Source organism: Dermacentor albipictus, chromosome 8 (genome assembly GCF_038994185.2).
Source record: "Dermacentor albipictus isolate Rhodes 1998 colony chromosome 8, USDA_Dalb.pri_finalv2, whole genome shotgun sequence".
Lineage (NCBI taxonomy): Eukaryota > Metazoa > Arthropoda > Arachnida > Ixodida > Ixodidae > Dermacentor > Dermacentor albipictus.
The window spans coordinates 57,626,483-57,642,787 of record NC_091828.1 but is presented as its reverse complement, the minus strand read 5'-3'; the positions used below and the strand labels follow the sequence as shown (position 1 = coordinate 57,642,787).

At 47.3% G+C, this 16,305-nt stretch overlaps 2 protein-coding genes across 3 annotated transcripts in view; one reads left to right on the top strand and one right to left on the bottom strand.

Annotated features, from left to right (window-relative positions):
* Positions 1-11,401, bottom strand: part of LOC139048446 (uncharacterized) — a 105,712-nt gene extending 94,311 nt beyond the window's left edge. The window contains exon 1 of the mRNA XM_070522839.1: positions 11,326-11,401. The gene's annotated coding sequence lies outside the window, so the exon portion shown is untranslated. The remainder of the gene's footprint in view (positions 1-11,325) is intronic.
* A 955-nt stretch (positions 11,402-12,356) lies between these two features.
* The window catches only part of LOC139048445 (sodium-dependent multivitamin transporter-like), a 73,353-nt gene continuing 69,404 nt past the window's right edge, over positions 12,357-16,305 (top strand). For both annotated transcript variants that reach the window (XM_070522838.1, XM_070522835.1), the window contains exon 1: positions 12,357-12,793. The gene's annotated coding sequence lies outside the window, so the exon portion shown is untranslated. The remainder of the gene's footprint in view (positions 12,794-16,305) is intronic.

Sequence of the window (16,305 nt, the reverse complement as noted above, 5' to 3'; positions counted from 1 at the left end):
GCCGCCGTGGCCGGGATTCGATCCCGCGACCTCGTGCTCAGCAGCCCAACACCATAGCCACTGAGCAACCACGGCGGGTGTCCTGATTCATTTTGTCGATGTGGTTGAAACTTTAGGAGCTGCAATGAACAGTTCTGACTGTGGCAGTGCTGCCGAACTAAAGCACAAATTACACACCTCGACTCGCAAAGTGCAGTCTGAAAGTTTTGCTACGTGGTTTCTGTGTTTGCTACCTGACCTTATGGTACCTTTGTGAGCAGTCGCAGATGATAACAGCTGCTGATGCTTTGTAAACTGGCAAGGTAAAAATGAATGCTGTGCCATCAGTGTGGCTGCACACTCCAGGATGCAAGCTATATTGAACCAGGTGTTCGGTAGGTGGTACCTGTGCGGCCAAAACATGGTGTTTGAGCTCTATAGGCAACTGCATTCACAACTGCACACAAGTGTGCTGTCACGACAGAAAGTTGAGAACAAGCAGCATTTTTACCGGTGTTTCTTCAAAACATTAGTGCAAGTCATTCTTCCACCAAGGCTTGTAATCATGCATAAGTATTGACAAGAGTGCGTTTGTGACACACAAGGGGTCATGTGTCTAAAGTTTAATTAGATCCAGTAATCTATGAGATGGAATTATAAAAGGTTTGTTTCTTGCAGTTTTGTTTGTACAAACATGTTTGTACAGGTTTGTACAATTATAAAAGGTATGCCTTTTGTTCCTCAGTGGTCTCTCGTGCAGAGACATGACCGTTTCCGGCAGTTTACTCTTGACTTATGTCTAGATTTAGTGTGTGCATTGCAACTATAACTAACAGTCAGTGCTCTCTCCTGCCCAGTGTTTATGCTGTTTTTTTATATTTGCAACAGTTTTCAGTTACTTCTACTGAGCGAAGTGTGTCTTTACTATCAATAGTTTTCATGTTGAACTTTTACTAGTCATGTTTTTTTACATAGACACACTCCGACTTGTTCTTACTCATGTGGCTGGTTATTATCGTACTTTATGATAAGATGCAGTGCTTTACGAGTGAAAACATTTGATAGTTTGTAGTGAGGTTATTAAAAAAACTTTTCCGGTTAAAATTTATTTAAACAAGCCTATGCCATTATTCTGTGCTTATGTCTTTGTATTAGTATGGTTATTTTTGAAATATTCAATGTTTATTATGTACCCAATTCGCTTTAGTGGAATAATAAATACTTTCCTTCTGATATTTCGTCGCGAATTTCACAATGATTCTGTTATGTAACCATAGACTAGCTGATTGTTATTCGGGTAGCGCATGCTTATATAATAAACAGCATGTACAGCTACATATGCAGTTTTGTTTGTACATGCTGAAACATTATTCTCTGTTGAAACGCTTTATTGAACTTTGTTCTTTGGCTTTCAGTGATACATTTAGGTCATTATATATGTGAAGGTACTAGTACACGCAGCCTGTGGAGATAATGACAACTTTAATGAATAGAGGTATAAAACTTGTGCTTAAAACAGGGCAAAAACTGTCTGCTTTACAGGTAAATGTATGCTTCTGTAGTACTGCACTGGCTACCGTCGCCAATCCATGCATTGCTTGTGCTCTATTGCATTCAATATGAACCACAACAATGAGCTGCGGTGGCTTTCCCTCCTGGTCGAGCTGGTGTTGCTGCGAGAATTCTTGACCAAGAAAAGTGGAGGTTTCAAATTATTTCAGAAATCCATATGACATCATGCTTTTCGTTGTGCGCTTTTTCCATGGAGTGATAAGTACTGGTGCGCCAAGGAGCGGGACATCCCGTGTCTTTAGTGCGGCACGCTTTGTTATTGCACTCTGCATCCTGCCAGCAGTGTACTGTCACTGCAAAGGAAGATGAAAAGCATGGGGTGTGTGCAGTGCTGCGATTGTGAAACCTAAATTTTTTCCTGAAAGGGTCGCGCATTATATGTACTACCACATGATAGACAAGAAGCGCAGTTTGGCGACGCCTCACACATGCTGGCTCATACTGAACAAGATAGTAGCATAGCTAAGGCTAGGCAGCATTCACAACAGCTAGTCCCTCCATTAACTTTGACTACATGGCTGTAGTGAACAATGAAATACTTGCTGGGATAACAACCTTTTGGAAGGGTGTTGTCCATGCTACACCCATATTGAAAGGGTGGTGCCGGTGTTACACCCATATAGGAAGGGTGTTGCTTGTTTGTTGCGTGTGTTGCTGTTTGTCTTTAAGGGTGCGTTTTATTTAACTGCTATAGGCAATGTGTCGTCATTGTAACACCCTTTTCTTTGTGGGGTGTTACTTTACACCCCTTTGCTTGGGGTGTAGCAATATACCCAAAAAGGGTGTCACCTATGGGACAAGTCATGTACACCCTTAAGGATGTTAGTTTTTAGGCTGTACTCGGGCAGCCCTGAGCTGGTCCGGGACGACAAATCGGAGAGCACCCACTGCGAATTGCATTTGGAGGAAATCCGTGGTGATGGACGTGAACGTTTAACGTGGTGGTAATGGTAGGTTGCGACGTCTGCAAGCAGCTGTGTCGATGAGGCAGCAGCAACCGCCGCCATGTTGCGTAAGCAGCGGCGGCGGGCGAGGCGGCAGTCGGCGGCACTGCCGATTCTTTGAATGCATTGTCGCGCAAGCTCCAGCTGGCGCTCGGGACGAGGATTCCATTTTGCGAAACGGGGCGCCGCACAGAAACAGCTGTCCATCGCCTCTCCTCTCCGCGCCCTGTGCGGCCTCTCATTTGTCGCCTCCTCCTCCGCCATCGCTTCTCTTCTTCATCGGGAGAGAGCACCTTCCTAGTTCTCTCCATCATATCGGTGAATCGGGCTCTGGTCCCGCCGGCGCACGCCGCGTCTCTCAACTAGGAGTGCAAATGCACGTCAGAGCATAGGCCATCGCTAGGCGCAGCCAATCCCGGTCTGCGTGCCTTCTTACCTAAACACCTGCGCCACGACGCGCGCTCCTAGCTGGTGCCTCTCTATGTCTCGCGTAGCCTTTCCTCTACTCCACTTCCCTTTGTCTATGTGCGCCAAGTTTTGAGCTTTTGCCGGGCATGGCTGGAACTCAAGCTTAAACAGCTCTGCTCTTAAAAGAACACACTATTTCTGCAATATTAAAAAGGAAAACAAAACATGGTAAACGATTGATATCCAATGTCCCAAAGCGGCACTCAGGTTATGACAGACGCTATAGTGAAGGCTTCATGAAATATTTCAACCCAAAGTTGCTTGATATATACTCATATATGCAATAACCTGACTGTTCTCTTATTTGTCCTAAATAAAAAGGCAGCTCATGCAGCCAAACACGATGAACTATTACCTTTGCTGCATGCAATTGGCCGACAACAGTGCGAGAACTGGTACAAGTCGGCAGAAAAGTTCAAAAGTCCGAACAAGCAGCAAGCATCCACTGTTTATTCCAAGCAGCAGTGCGTCATGGGAAGCAGTGTATAAGCGATTGTTTGAGCTCATGGTATGATTGGCTGATTCACAGATTTACCCCATCCATGTTTTTTTTTTATTTCTTTCATTCGTTGTGCTGATAACGGACCAATAGGTGCACTCGAAGCAAAACTGCAAGTTTTGCGAGAACATAATTTCAATGTGCGATATATTGAGGAGTAACAAAACTGCATTTTAGTAAGGCGAATGTGAAAATGTTGTGTGTAGCATACCACACTGTTTTTAATACTTTGCCTTGCACAGGTGCCAGAGTTTAGAGAGCTGCCTGAAGGTGGACAAGTGATTGGATCTTGTGAGGACAGTTTAACTTTCGAAGCTGACAGCGACATGGCAGCCTCTGAGCCAGTAGCTACTTCTACTGCAAGTAGACATGCCATCCCTGACGAAGCATTCTCGCCTTTCTGCAGTATAGGTGGCACAGCATGGGACTTGGACACTAGGAAAATCATTGATGGCAGTGATGGGGATACTAGTGCTGGCACAAGCAATGTTGCAACCGTTCGTCAGCGGCCATTCACTATTGTGCAGACGCTCCTGACCAGCCACAAAGAAGAAATGTTGCATGCCAGGAAGTCGGAGAAGGAACGGCACAAGATAATGCGAAGGCTTGTGCACCTCCGAGCGTAATGCAGTGACATGAATGCCACAATTATGCGCATGATAGGAAAATATTTCGATCCAAAGACAAAAAGTCAATAAAACCGTTCATAATCTGTTGTTTCACATGCTGGTCAATCTTACTCAACTACCAGGAAGAACCCCACACAGCGAATTATATCACTCTCGCGCCTCTACAACCACATGACCGGTGTAACGAAGGAATTCTGCCCCAGTTCTATTGTAAGCAGTGTGTGACTTTCGCAGCGATTCGACCTGTATAATGAATGATTTCAGAGGGTCCAAGCGCTGCTATATAAAGGTGTTCAACTGCATTAGCTGAAGAAGGGTCTTTAGCTGGGCTTGCTGGCATATTTAAAAATGTTTTAGACTGTATCTGCAAGTGCGAACTATGTGGCAAATGAGAATTGATAAAAATCGCGAAGGGTAAAATTACAATAAACAACCTTATGCCAAAATTGCAATCTATACCAGCACTAACTTGACACTAAACCCGCTGAAAAAAAAAACCGCTTCGACGTAGTCATGCATGCATACACCAAGCCCTATTTCACTTTTTTTTTGCCATTTTCGCCTAGCAAGGTCCACTAACGCAGCAATATAATAAGTTCTTCATTTACACGCTCCCACTTACGAGTTAGACAGGAAACACATGAAAGCTGCAAATAAATAGAGAACATGAAGTGAATGACAAATAAGTGCTCAAGTGGTATTCCTTGTAAGCGAAATGGTATTCCTTGTAAGCACACATCTCATAATATGAGAATATGAATGCCTTGTGCACTCGCGAATGAAGCAGCTTGTATATACAGCAAACTTACATCAGCGCGATGATGAACCTATTGGTCAAGTTCAACGCCTGTCGCATCAATACACTAGCGTGACAATGAATTGAGACCGAGGCATCTGAAGCAATCATCTTTTGCACAAGCTAAGCTACCCAGAAGTTTAAACTCTTCTAATGAACCAGAAATTAATTTCAGGGCATGCGCACATAAGATCATATATTGCAATGTAGGTGTTCGGCGAGTGCTTTTCTTACTACAACAGCAGGCGGTTCCACCCACTTTGTTGAGCAAGCTGGCTGAAGTCGTCTTGTGTCCTCATTTCTTATTGCATCAACCCATGTGGCGTCGCAACGGTCATTAAGCTGCTCGCATAATTTATGCAGCACACAATTTGCACGAATGATGCAGTTCACGGTGTCGATATCGCACTTGATGTGACGCAAGGTACGGAAACGGGCCTTAGGCCGGCCACGTGTATTTGCAAATACGCGCCTGGCGCTGAACAGCTGGCTGTTGAAAACCTGTGCAGGTGACCCACCGGGCCAGGCTGTGCATATAGCTTCATTATTGCCGGCTGCATAGCGAAGGCCTGGTCAGCAAGCATCACAGGACCAACTCAAAACCCTGCACTGCCATTGTTTTTTTTATGAACAAGCTCCCAGCCAACACCTTGGGAAGTCTTGACCGGCGGAAGATCCTTGCATCGTGATTTCTTGCAGGTGACCCAATATTAGTGTGCATAAACATTTATGTGTGGTCGACAATGGCCGACACTATAACGCTGTACCGCCCTTTATATTTAACGTGATTAGTGCCATGGTCCTTTGGAGGGGACACTTCAATGTGGCATCCGTTCAGGGCACCCATGCCAGATACAGCTGCGAAACAGCGCAAGCGCTCGTCTACTTAGTGTTCTCTGGGGAAACTTGTGCAACGCAACTCAAGTCTGCGTAAGATAATAGCGCAGACCTAGGAGAACGCAACATTTACCGTAGGACGGCCAACAACAAAGATATCGGCAGCACATCTGTCCTCAGCAGAGGGAGCGAGAAGACACAGCCCTATCGCTACACCTTTTATCTAATGAAATCGCTTGTCGCTCGTTCGTGTCTAGCCGTACGGTTGACTTACAAACATTCACAATGTAATCGAAAGTTCAGCAGTTCGTTCTGCAGTTCTCTTTCAATATACTGCCAGGGAGGTGCGGAAGGGTTGCTTCGTGCCACGAAATTTCCCTGGGGTATGCGCAAACAGAATAATCGCCGAAAAAGAGTGCTGCAGCTATAAAAAGCTCTCGGCTCCTGCGCTGAGCACGTTCGTTGTCTGTGTCTACTTCTTCCAGTTTAGCAATGATGCGCAGTTTCTCTATACACCGTTGCCCAAAAGATGCCCGAGAAATGGCGAATACTGCCCAAAGTTCCAGGTCTGCGTCTTCATAGTTAGTACTGGGCGAAGCCACAAAGAGGGCCATCGCACAATCCTGGTGGGTCCTCTCTCGAATCACACACACACATGCGCACAGAAAAAACACGACGTGAACTATTCTCAGCCAAGTCTACGGGACGTAGAACACTTGTAACTTCAAGCAGATGGAATACTGCGCACAAACTGCTAACACGTCGCTACGACGACGCATAACCAAAGGAAACACACTAAAAGGTCCTGGCTCTCGTAAATGCTACACCAGTTACGGCAACCAGTGTTGAAAGACAATCTGAAAATGGTGAACCTCCTCAATAGAGTTATTAAAGGCTTTCAGTATTAAAAACTCTTGGGGCCCCGGGATCCAACTCACACCACCGGCGAGCACAATAACGTAACCAAGTCAACACATTCGGTACCTATACATAGAAAATAACTTTTGCGGGCACGTAAAACCCCGAATTTCTTGTTCTTTATATTGCAGTGGTTGAAGGGAACCCACCTGCACGAAACAGCGGGAATGCATTCGAGACAGCTGCATCGCGACGGTACTTATATCCCCCCTCGACGCAGCGTGTTTGCCAGCTGCTAAACGGCCCAAACTTGCTCACTACGCCCGTCCGTTCCGCGCCCGTCTTCCTGCGTGCGGACCGGTGCAGACGCCCAAGGCGGATCGTGCAGGACCGTCATAGAGGAACATAACGCGAAACAGTGGATACGTTCGTAGGGCCCTGCGGCCGAGCTACTGCGCTGGTGCCGGCACCCTGAGCGGCTTATCAGACGGCGAATTTTTACTCCTAGATTTTAGACGCGTGGTTTAGCTGTTTTGGTTTCGGTTTCGTTAAGAATGCTTTCGATTTTGATATACCTCTGGCTGCAAAATTGTTCAATACGTTGTCTCTAGCGGAGCGCGAGAACTTTACGATTTCATTTTTAAGCATGCTGTACGAATGGACGTAATAAACTCGACGATCGCAAACATTTTACTGGGAAATTCTCCCCTTGGGACCTGCAAGGTACTTTAAAATGAATAAATGCGTGTGAATGGATCGTGTCCCAAGTTTTGGTGTACGCTGAACCTCGACGAGCAGATCGCACGGGCACTCCGTTTGGACGACGCAGTCTGTTGACTGCTGGCATCCCTTCCGCGGGGCAAAGGTGTTCGAGGCAAGTTGGCAACTATCATTTGCAGCAAACGACACTGGCATATTTTTGTAGATGCCGAAGACGTTGAAGAACACAGTAGCAATACTGTGAAAGACAAAACTAGCTTTTATCGGGTGAACATGTGCCCACAAGGACAGGCTACACTTAAAGCACAACGATAGCGGCGAACGCAGTCGGCGATAGTCGAAGATCTGATCAGTAGGTCAAATGCGTCGGCTTTTATACAACAGTCGTTGAATGTTCCAGAGTAACCGCTGGGATCCGCGTGCCTTCCACAAAGTGTTACATCATTCGCGTCGCGCACACATGCAATCAGATTACACAAGGTTCAGTCACAGACAGCGGATGGAAGTATCGATAACATTTCAGAAACTTCCGATACATGCAGGAGCATCCTGCTTTGTGCGATAAACTTTGTTAGGTGGTGAAACGTGACGCCCCATAAAGGCAAATACGTGTCAATAACCCCCTCTTAAAAAGCATCAACCGGATGCTACAAACGAAACTAATAAAGAAAAACACCCGTATAAAATTGAACAACAAAATAAGGAGGTTCTTCAGCGTCCGCAAAATGGTTTAAGACGCACCACGTGGAACACTTCAGATAGTGCGCGGCGCCGCTGTGAATGCGGAATGCCGTCTGGCACGACCTCATAGTCCAATGCGCCAATACGGTGAATGACCTTGTAGGGACCGAAATAGCTTAGCAATAGTTTCTCACTCATTCCTCGTCGGCGTATAGGGGTCCAAACTCAAACACGGTCGCCGGGCTAGTACTCGACGAAGCGTCGTTGGAGGTTGTAGCGTAGGCTGTCGGTCCTCTGTTGATTCTTAATCCGCAGGCGGGCGAGCTGTCGCGCTTCTTCGGCGCGCTGGAGATAGGTACCGACGTCAACATTCTCCTCGTGACGTGCGCCAGCATGGCGTCGTGCATCGTCGTCGGGTTCCTGAAGTAAGCCAACTTGAACGGCGTGATCTGTGTTGCTTCTTACACCGCCGTGTTGTAAGCGAATGTTACATGCGGCAGGACCACGTCCCACGTCTTGTGCTCGACGTCGACGTACATTGCTAGCATGTCGGCGAGGGTCTTGTTCAGGCGCTCAGTGAGACCGTTCGTCTACGGGTGGCAAGCAGTTCTGCTCTTTTGGCTTGTCTGGCTGTATGGCAGAATGGCTTGGGTGAGCTCTGCTATAAAGGCCGTTCCTCTGTAGGTGATGAGGAATTCTGGGGCACTATGTCGCAGCAGGATGTTCTCGACGAAAAATTTTGCCACTTCGGCTGCGCTTCCTTTTTGCAGAGCTTTAGTTTCAGCGAAGTGCGTAAGATAGCCCGTAACCACGATCCACTGTATCCTCGACAGCGTCCGGGAGTATACGAGGTGCCCAGCGGTTGGATCGTTATGCAGGGCGTGCAGTAGTTCTGGACGCAGCGCTAACAGAACAACAAGAAGGTAGTTGACGCGGACTGGTGAGAAGTTCTTCACGAGCACGTTGTTTTGTACCGTGAAGGAGGACAATCCGCGCTTCAATGCCTTTGGGACAACTTCGGTGTTTTTTTCCAAATACTCGGCGTGGTCTTTTAGTTCCGGGTCTGCTCGTTGCTGTTTAGTGAAATCTTCCGCGCTAATTATTTCAAGGAAAGCGACGTCATTCTCGTCGTCATATGGCGGGGGATCGATGGGGGCGCGTGATAGGCAGTCGGCGTCAGACTGTTTTCGTCCGGACTTGAAGATTACCGTGACGTCATATTCTTTTTTTTAATATTTCGGATTTGGAAAAGTTCCTGCTTTACGACTCGCATCAAGAAACGCACTTTTTTCTCTTCGGACATTTCCTGGTCGGCGTGCCGGAAAAGATGGGTCATCTCTTCTGTGAAGATGACCATGGTCTCATTGCGTAGTTGGCCTCGGGTTTCCAGGAGAACTTCGGCCCTTTCTTTTCGGACAACACTCGTGAACGTCCTCAGGAAGTTACTGCGGAAGAGGTCCCATGTTGCAAGGGTGGACTCCCGGTTCGCGAACCAAGTCTTCTCGGCATCTTCCAAGGAGAAGTACACATGCCGAAGCTTATGCTAAGAGGTCCAGTTGTTGAAGGTCGAGATCCGTTCGAAGGTTTCGAGCCAGGTTTCCGGATCCTCCGACGTAGCTCTACGGAAGGTAGGGGGCTCTCTGGGTTGTTTAAGTACGATGGGTGACACTGGGACTGCCATTGTGGTTGTCTTGGCCACAATCGTCTTCGTCTTCTTATGTAGAAGTCCGTGCTCCGGGGGCAGCTGTTGTAGATGGCGGCTTGCTCGGTGGTCCGGGACTACGTTGGTGCTCTCTTTGTGGTCCGAGCTTGGATCATGGCTTGACAGAGGCGTCCGGTACATGGACAAAAAGGACATCCGCCAGATGTCACGTGGTAGTGACGTTAAAGAACACAGTAACAGTACTATGAAAGACAAAACCAGCTTTTATTGGGCGAACCTGTGCGCACAAAGACAGGCGACACATAAAGCACAGCGATAGCGGCGAACACAGTCGGCGATCATGGAAAATCTGATCAGCGGGTCAAGTGCGTCAGCTTTTATACATCAGTCGTCGAATGTTCCAGAGTAATCGCTGGGATCTGCGTGCCTTTCGGGACAGGTACGCGGGTCCCAGCGATTACTACATTATTCTACATTAGAAAGTTGCACATTATTCGCATCGCGCACACATGCGATCAGATTACACAAGGTTCGGTCACAGACAGCGGATGGAAACATCGATGGCATTCGAGAAACTTCCGATACATTCAAGCGCATCCTGCGCTGTGCGATAACATTTGTTAGACGTTGAAACGTGTCACCCGATAAAGAGAAGCAAGTACACGTGTCAATATCAAACTGCAGCGTTGCCCACTTTCCATTTTCATTGCCGCGTTTGTATTGCAATGAAAAGTAATGCCTTTTTGCACAATGAAAATTAATGACAACGGCGTATTTTTAATTTATAAAAAGGAATGTACATAAGGCGGCGCCTTGAAGTTTCCACCTCGGTGCTTTTAACCACCGAAGTGAACAAGAGAGAGCAGTGGCAGTGCTTGCGTCACGCAGGCGGATATGTCTGGCGCGCGCAACGCTATCGGTGAAATTCGGCCTTCTAAGCCAGCCGAGTCGGGCTGGGTGACTTGCGTTTCACAAGATCGCGATAACGTGACCTAGTACGTGCGCGCATCAGCACTCGTAGGTCGCGTATGTTGCGCCAAGGCAGAAAAGCGCGTTGGCGCGAACGTACGATGACTCATTCCATTTCCCGGGGACACGCATCCTAGCTAATGAAACAGACGACGGTTTGTACGTAGCACACGACGGAAGCGAGCATCATTTTCGACGGAATAATCAGGCACTTAGAGCTAGCTGCTTTATTTTTACTGCGGAGCAAAACGGTTTTGCTTTAACGAGGATCTTTCATTCACTAACTTCATTTCAATTTCTTATGGAAGACTTCAAGTTGGCGTCAAGTTACGATAACAAAATGGGGCCATCAGCGCCATTGTATTCGCGTCGCGTCTACGTCAGGCATCGAAGAAGATGGCGGAATGTTGAGAATAGCGCCCTGGTTCATCTGAAAAAAGAATTATGGGGTTTTACGTGCTAAAACCACTCTCTGATTATGAGGCACACCGTAGTGGAGGGCTCCGGAAATTTCGACCACCTGGGGTTTTTTAATGTGCACCTAAATCGAAGTACACGGGTGTTTTCGCATTTCGCCCCCATCGGAATGCGGCCGCCGTGGCCGGGATTCGATCCCGCGACCTCGTGCGCAGCAGCCAAACACCATAGCCACTGAGCAACCACGGCGGGTGTTCATCTGAGAATCGGCATATATTGGTATCTATACTCACTTGTGTTCGGCGCTATGGCGCAGTCTCTGCAGCGGTGCTATAGTCACAGCTTGCAAGAACACGCAACACGCGCACAACTGTCACGGGATACAGCTGAGTATGTCGACAGCTCACCACTTTTTACCACTCAGTACACGTGTGAGGCTTTGAGTGCAGCTTGCTGATATGGCGCATTTGCTAGCTTGTTCATTACTTTTTTTACTCGGCCAACCTACAAAACGTGCTTAAAACAATTTGATGAATGAAATGGAATTTCATATATCTTTAGATATATAACAACCCCAAAAATGAAGGGTGGCATAAAATATGCCTATTAGAAATTAAATACGTGCTGCTTGCAAGCTTTCGAAACAAAATAAAGCCTTAACTGAAGCCGACAAATAGAAGTGTGCTCAGCCAGATGAAATTTTGACCTTATATTGCGTTCATAAGCAGTTATGGTGTTTATGGCTTTCATAAGCAGTTAACTTGATGCAGCAAGGAAGTTAATGTTAATGTTATGTGGGTGTACAGTTAATGATGACTGGCATAAAGGCAACATGTATCTATAATGATTACTTTATCTGATGCGGATGTATACTAATAAAATGTTTTCGAGGAGTATATTTATATGAAAGCAAAGAATAGTTCATATTGTTGATAATTAAGACAACTGTATTCGAGCGAAATCAAATAATTACATTCTTCGTTGCTGGCCTGAGTGGCCACTACGTTGCCCTTTTACTACTTAGGTATACCTAATCCAACATTCACACAATGTACGACACATTACCAAAGTGCGCATAAATTAGGCAGGGCCACGATGGCATACTCCCTCTCTCTGCATTGATAGGAAACAAGGATAATGAACTTCAGACCGCTTGATGCTGCGTGTTTTAATTTCGATTCTTCTGCCATAAATAAAAAATAAGCTCGCACAGGATGCACATGGTCGGGGAACTATTGTAAGCTCCACGCACGTTATTTGAGTGAGTTTGGCATGACCTGTGTGTTTTCCTGTAGTAACAGCTTCGCTAGCGAAAGCAGAACCGCATTCAAAGAAAATGAAAAAAAAAGAACGTGCGCAGCTTGCACTAGAGGTGCAAGGCTGGAGTGAACAGCGGAGCTTGCGATCAGCCAGCTTTTGCATGACATGCCTAAGTTGTTTATAGGCTTTCCGATATTATGCTAGGTTCTGCTAAGCTTTTGGCACGCTTGGCTAAGTTGTTTCTAGGTTTTGCGAGGTCATGCTAGGTCTTGCTAAGTTGTCTCAGCGGGCTTGACGCTGGAAGTTTTCGAGTAGCCGCAAGCCGGGATCGCTTTCACGGCGGCGTCGAGCGTTCAGGCGCCGAGTCTCGCGTTCCCTGGACTGAAACTCGGGATCCTCGACTCGGCGTCGCCTCTTCTCAGCCGCAACTTCGACGCGGTGTTCTGGATCAACTCGGTGGCGGCGCATCGCTTCTCGCTTGGCAGTACGGCGCTCTTCTTGGTAAGCCGCTTCTTCTTCGGGCGTTCCTACGTTCTTCGGTCTATCCGCCGTGGTTGCTTAGTGGCTATTGCTAAGTGGCTATGGTGTTGGGCTGTTAAGCATGAGCACGGGCTGCTAAGCACGGGCTGCTAAGCCCGGACAAAGCAGCCACATTTCGGTGGGGGCTAAATGCGAAAACAACCGCATACTTAAATTTATGTGCACTTTAAAGAACCCCAGGTTGTTAAAATTTCTGGAGTCACCCACTATGGCGTGCCTCATAATCAGATCGTGGTTTTGGCACGTGAAGGCCCATAATTTAATTTTTATTCGGTCTTCCCATGGCAGCAGCACGTACGCACGGAGTAGAGGAGGCTCTTGCCTCCTCTACTACTGTGTCGCCGCTCTACTGAGCTCCTGGAAGCCCTTGGGTTCAGTGAGAGCAGTGGAAATGTAAACATGTCCACAGTAGGGATTAGTAAGAGGCGATTGGAGGATCGGTGGAATAAAAGTAGGCAAACGAAAAAAAAAACGGAGACGTACAAACCACAGTTCACAATAGCGGATCAGAAAATTTGGTTGTGGATGTTCATAGTGTTTTTTTTTATTGTTTAACCTAGGTGGGACATTAGGCAGTATAATAGCAAGAGCTTGGTGGCGCAACGCACCACCCCGTTTCAAAAGGGACGCTCATAATATCCATCCATTTATCTATCGCGGCCCACGCAAGAGGCCGCCTTTCTACCAGAATCCAGCGTTGGTGCATAGCGTTCGCTGCCAGCGTTTCCCGGTATACATTGTGGTTACGCGCGCTGCATTTACTGGGAAGCTTGAGAAGCAGTCAGGGATCTTTGAATGCCATCGCGTTCCATTCTTAAATGCGAAGCTTAAGCGTCCTCCAAATTTTTATCGCAAGACTACTTCGGCGGATAGGAAAGACACAACACAAATACTTGCGTGTTGAACTAGTCATAATGCAGACAGCATTCTGTAGTTTGCTGTAGAAGAATCGGCATTTGGGCGTGTTAGTACTGGTTGGACACCCTGAAGGGGCAGCACAAGACGACGAAGACAGAAGGCAGGAACACACAGGAAAGCGCTAAACTCACAACTTTATTCTAAGGCATGTACAAACTTATGTATTACAATCCATAGGCACGTGCTCTGCCATCAATGACGTCATTATCAGTGCGCAGGCTTAAACGCGAAATCCTGTAATCTAATGCTACACAATGAGGCGGTTAAAAATTCAAATTTAGTCTCATACAAATGGAATGATGGCAGGCTTACACAACGTAATTTTTTTTTCCTGATATGTATGGCCTCAATAGTCTCCCTCGTAGGCTGATTTCTCTGGCAGGAAAGTGTAGTGGTGTCTTCGTAGATTGGAGTGCACCCATCCGCAGAGCAATACCACGCGACATGTGAGTAGCGAGTGCCTATGCTCAGACAATCTAATGTTCAGGCATCGACCTGTTTGGCCGATATAGACGTGACCGCACTGGGAAAGGCTGCCCTGTTAAGCACACGTCCCCGCCTGTGCACTATCGAATGGGTGTTGTCTACGAGCTTCCATTTTCCTGCGGTCCAATGCTTTGCACAATGATAGCTATATTTGGTGCAACTTGCGTATTGCATGCATAATTCACTATTAGAACATCCGATTTGAACCTCTCCTTTGATATTATACCTTCCGACATATAAAACAAAACTCCAGAGTGGCTTATGTCCCGTGCAACTAAAACCTTTCTACCCCGATATATACGAGAGCGATATGTGCAAGCTATGCAATTCTGTTAGAACCACCCTTCAACACATGTTGTGGGGATGTGAAATATACCAAAATAAAATGGCAGTCTCCCCAGAAAATCTACGGGCGCGGTGGTCGGCCGTGCTGCTCCACTCAGAACTCCAAGACCAACTTTGGGCCGTCCAGCGAGCTAAGGAAGCCGCACTGGAGCAGCAGCTCCCAGTGGCCATCTAGGCGGCCCCAGGCCGGGGCCTTCCAAAAGCCGGATTCCAAATAAAGTTATCACATCCCATTATTTCTATACGTCCACATTAAAAAAGTAAGAACGTTTCGTAACCAGACGTCTCTGTTTTCCACACGTGGTACTTATTGGAAGGTGTAAATGTACTTGTGTTGTCGGTGGTATATCTTCGAATGCTAAAACGCTTTGTTCAACGTATTTCTAGGTGTCTTTTATAAGTTACGCACAAGTTATATCTGCTCTACACGTATACATAACTCCTTCATTAGATCTTTGAGCTGAACCTTCCTTATTGAGGTAAATGTTATGAAAGCTGTGAATTCATAAAATAGAAAGCCTGTTGTCACGTACGAGTTTGTGACAATGTGGACTCAAGGACGTTGGGAGGTAAAGAAAAGGTTGAAGTGTCTGGAAGATCGGTAGATGGTGTTACCCTGGCCACTGAGCTACAACCTTGCAACTGCATATATTGTAAATACATATACTTTGTCCCCGTAACATTTTGGTGGATGTGCTGGGTAATCTCGCCACAAGCCGGCCCTAGACCTTCGTAGCGGGCGTCCCATCGGTTCCGCTGTGTGGCTACTGACGCTGCCTCCGCCGCTCACACACCACCGGAAGTAGTGCTAACCCATCTACGTCACCCGGGAATCTTCATCGGCCCTGGCAAGGTAGACGTCGAAGAATAGCTAACGTCGTATGAGCGCGTCGGTAAGCACAAGTGGGATGCCACAGTTCTGCTGGCCAACGTGATCTTTTACTTGGGAGCAACCGAGAAGGTATGATTCGGGACGCATGAAACCGACACTCGAAGCTGGGACTTCTGCTAGGAAAAGCTACGCGATGTTTTCGGAATACCAGTGGGACGTCAAATGGAGGCCAAGCAACAGCTAGCGTCTCGTGCCCAGACATCAACCGAACCGTGTGTCACGTATATTCAAGACATTGTAGCTCTCTGCCGTAAAGCGGACGCGGACATGCTGGAGGCCGATAAGGTTGCGCACATCTTGAAGGGCATTGCGGACGATGCGTTCAACCTCCTGCTTTACAAGAACTGCTCAGCGGTTGAGTCCATCATTAAGGAACGCCGGAATTTTGAGCCAGCCAAGGGCAAACGCATCGTACAAAGCTTCGACCGACTTCCAAATACGGCTGCCACTTCCTCCTGCGGCATCACATAACGACCCTACGGCATCACATAACGACCATCCGGCGTCACATCCGCCTACAACGCCAAGCTTGACACAGATCATCCGTCGCGAACTTGAGGCTACGGTTCCAAGTTTTCACTGTCCCCGTACTCATGACAACATGGCCATCTTGCTCATTCAAGCGGCGAAGAAATTGCTAACATGGACATGCAGTCTGCCGTCCGCCCATGTCGCAACCCTACCGCTCCTGTCATTGCCTCTGCTGTACGTTGACAGTCGTTCCCGAATAGATATCGGAACCCCTCTGAATGACGAACACCGGATGACAGGCGAATCTGGTTTGCTTGCTCCTGGTCGGTCACATATCCCGCCACTGCCATATTAGCCACTG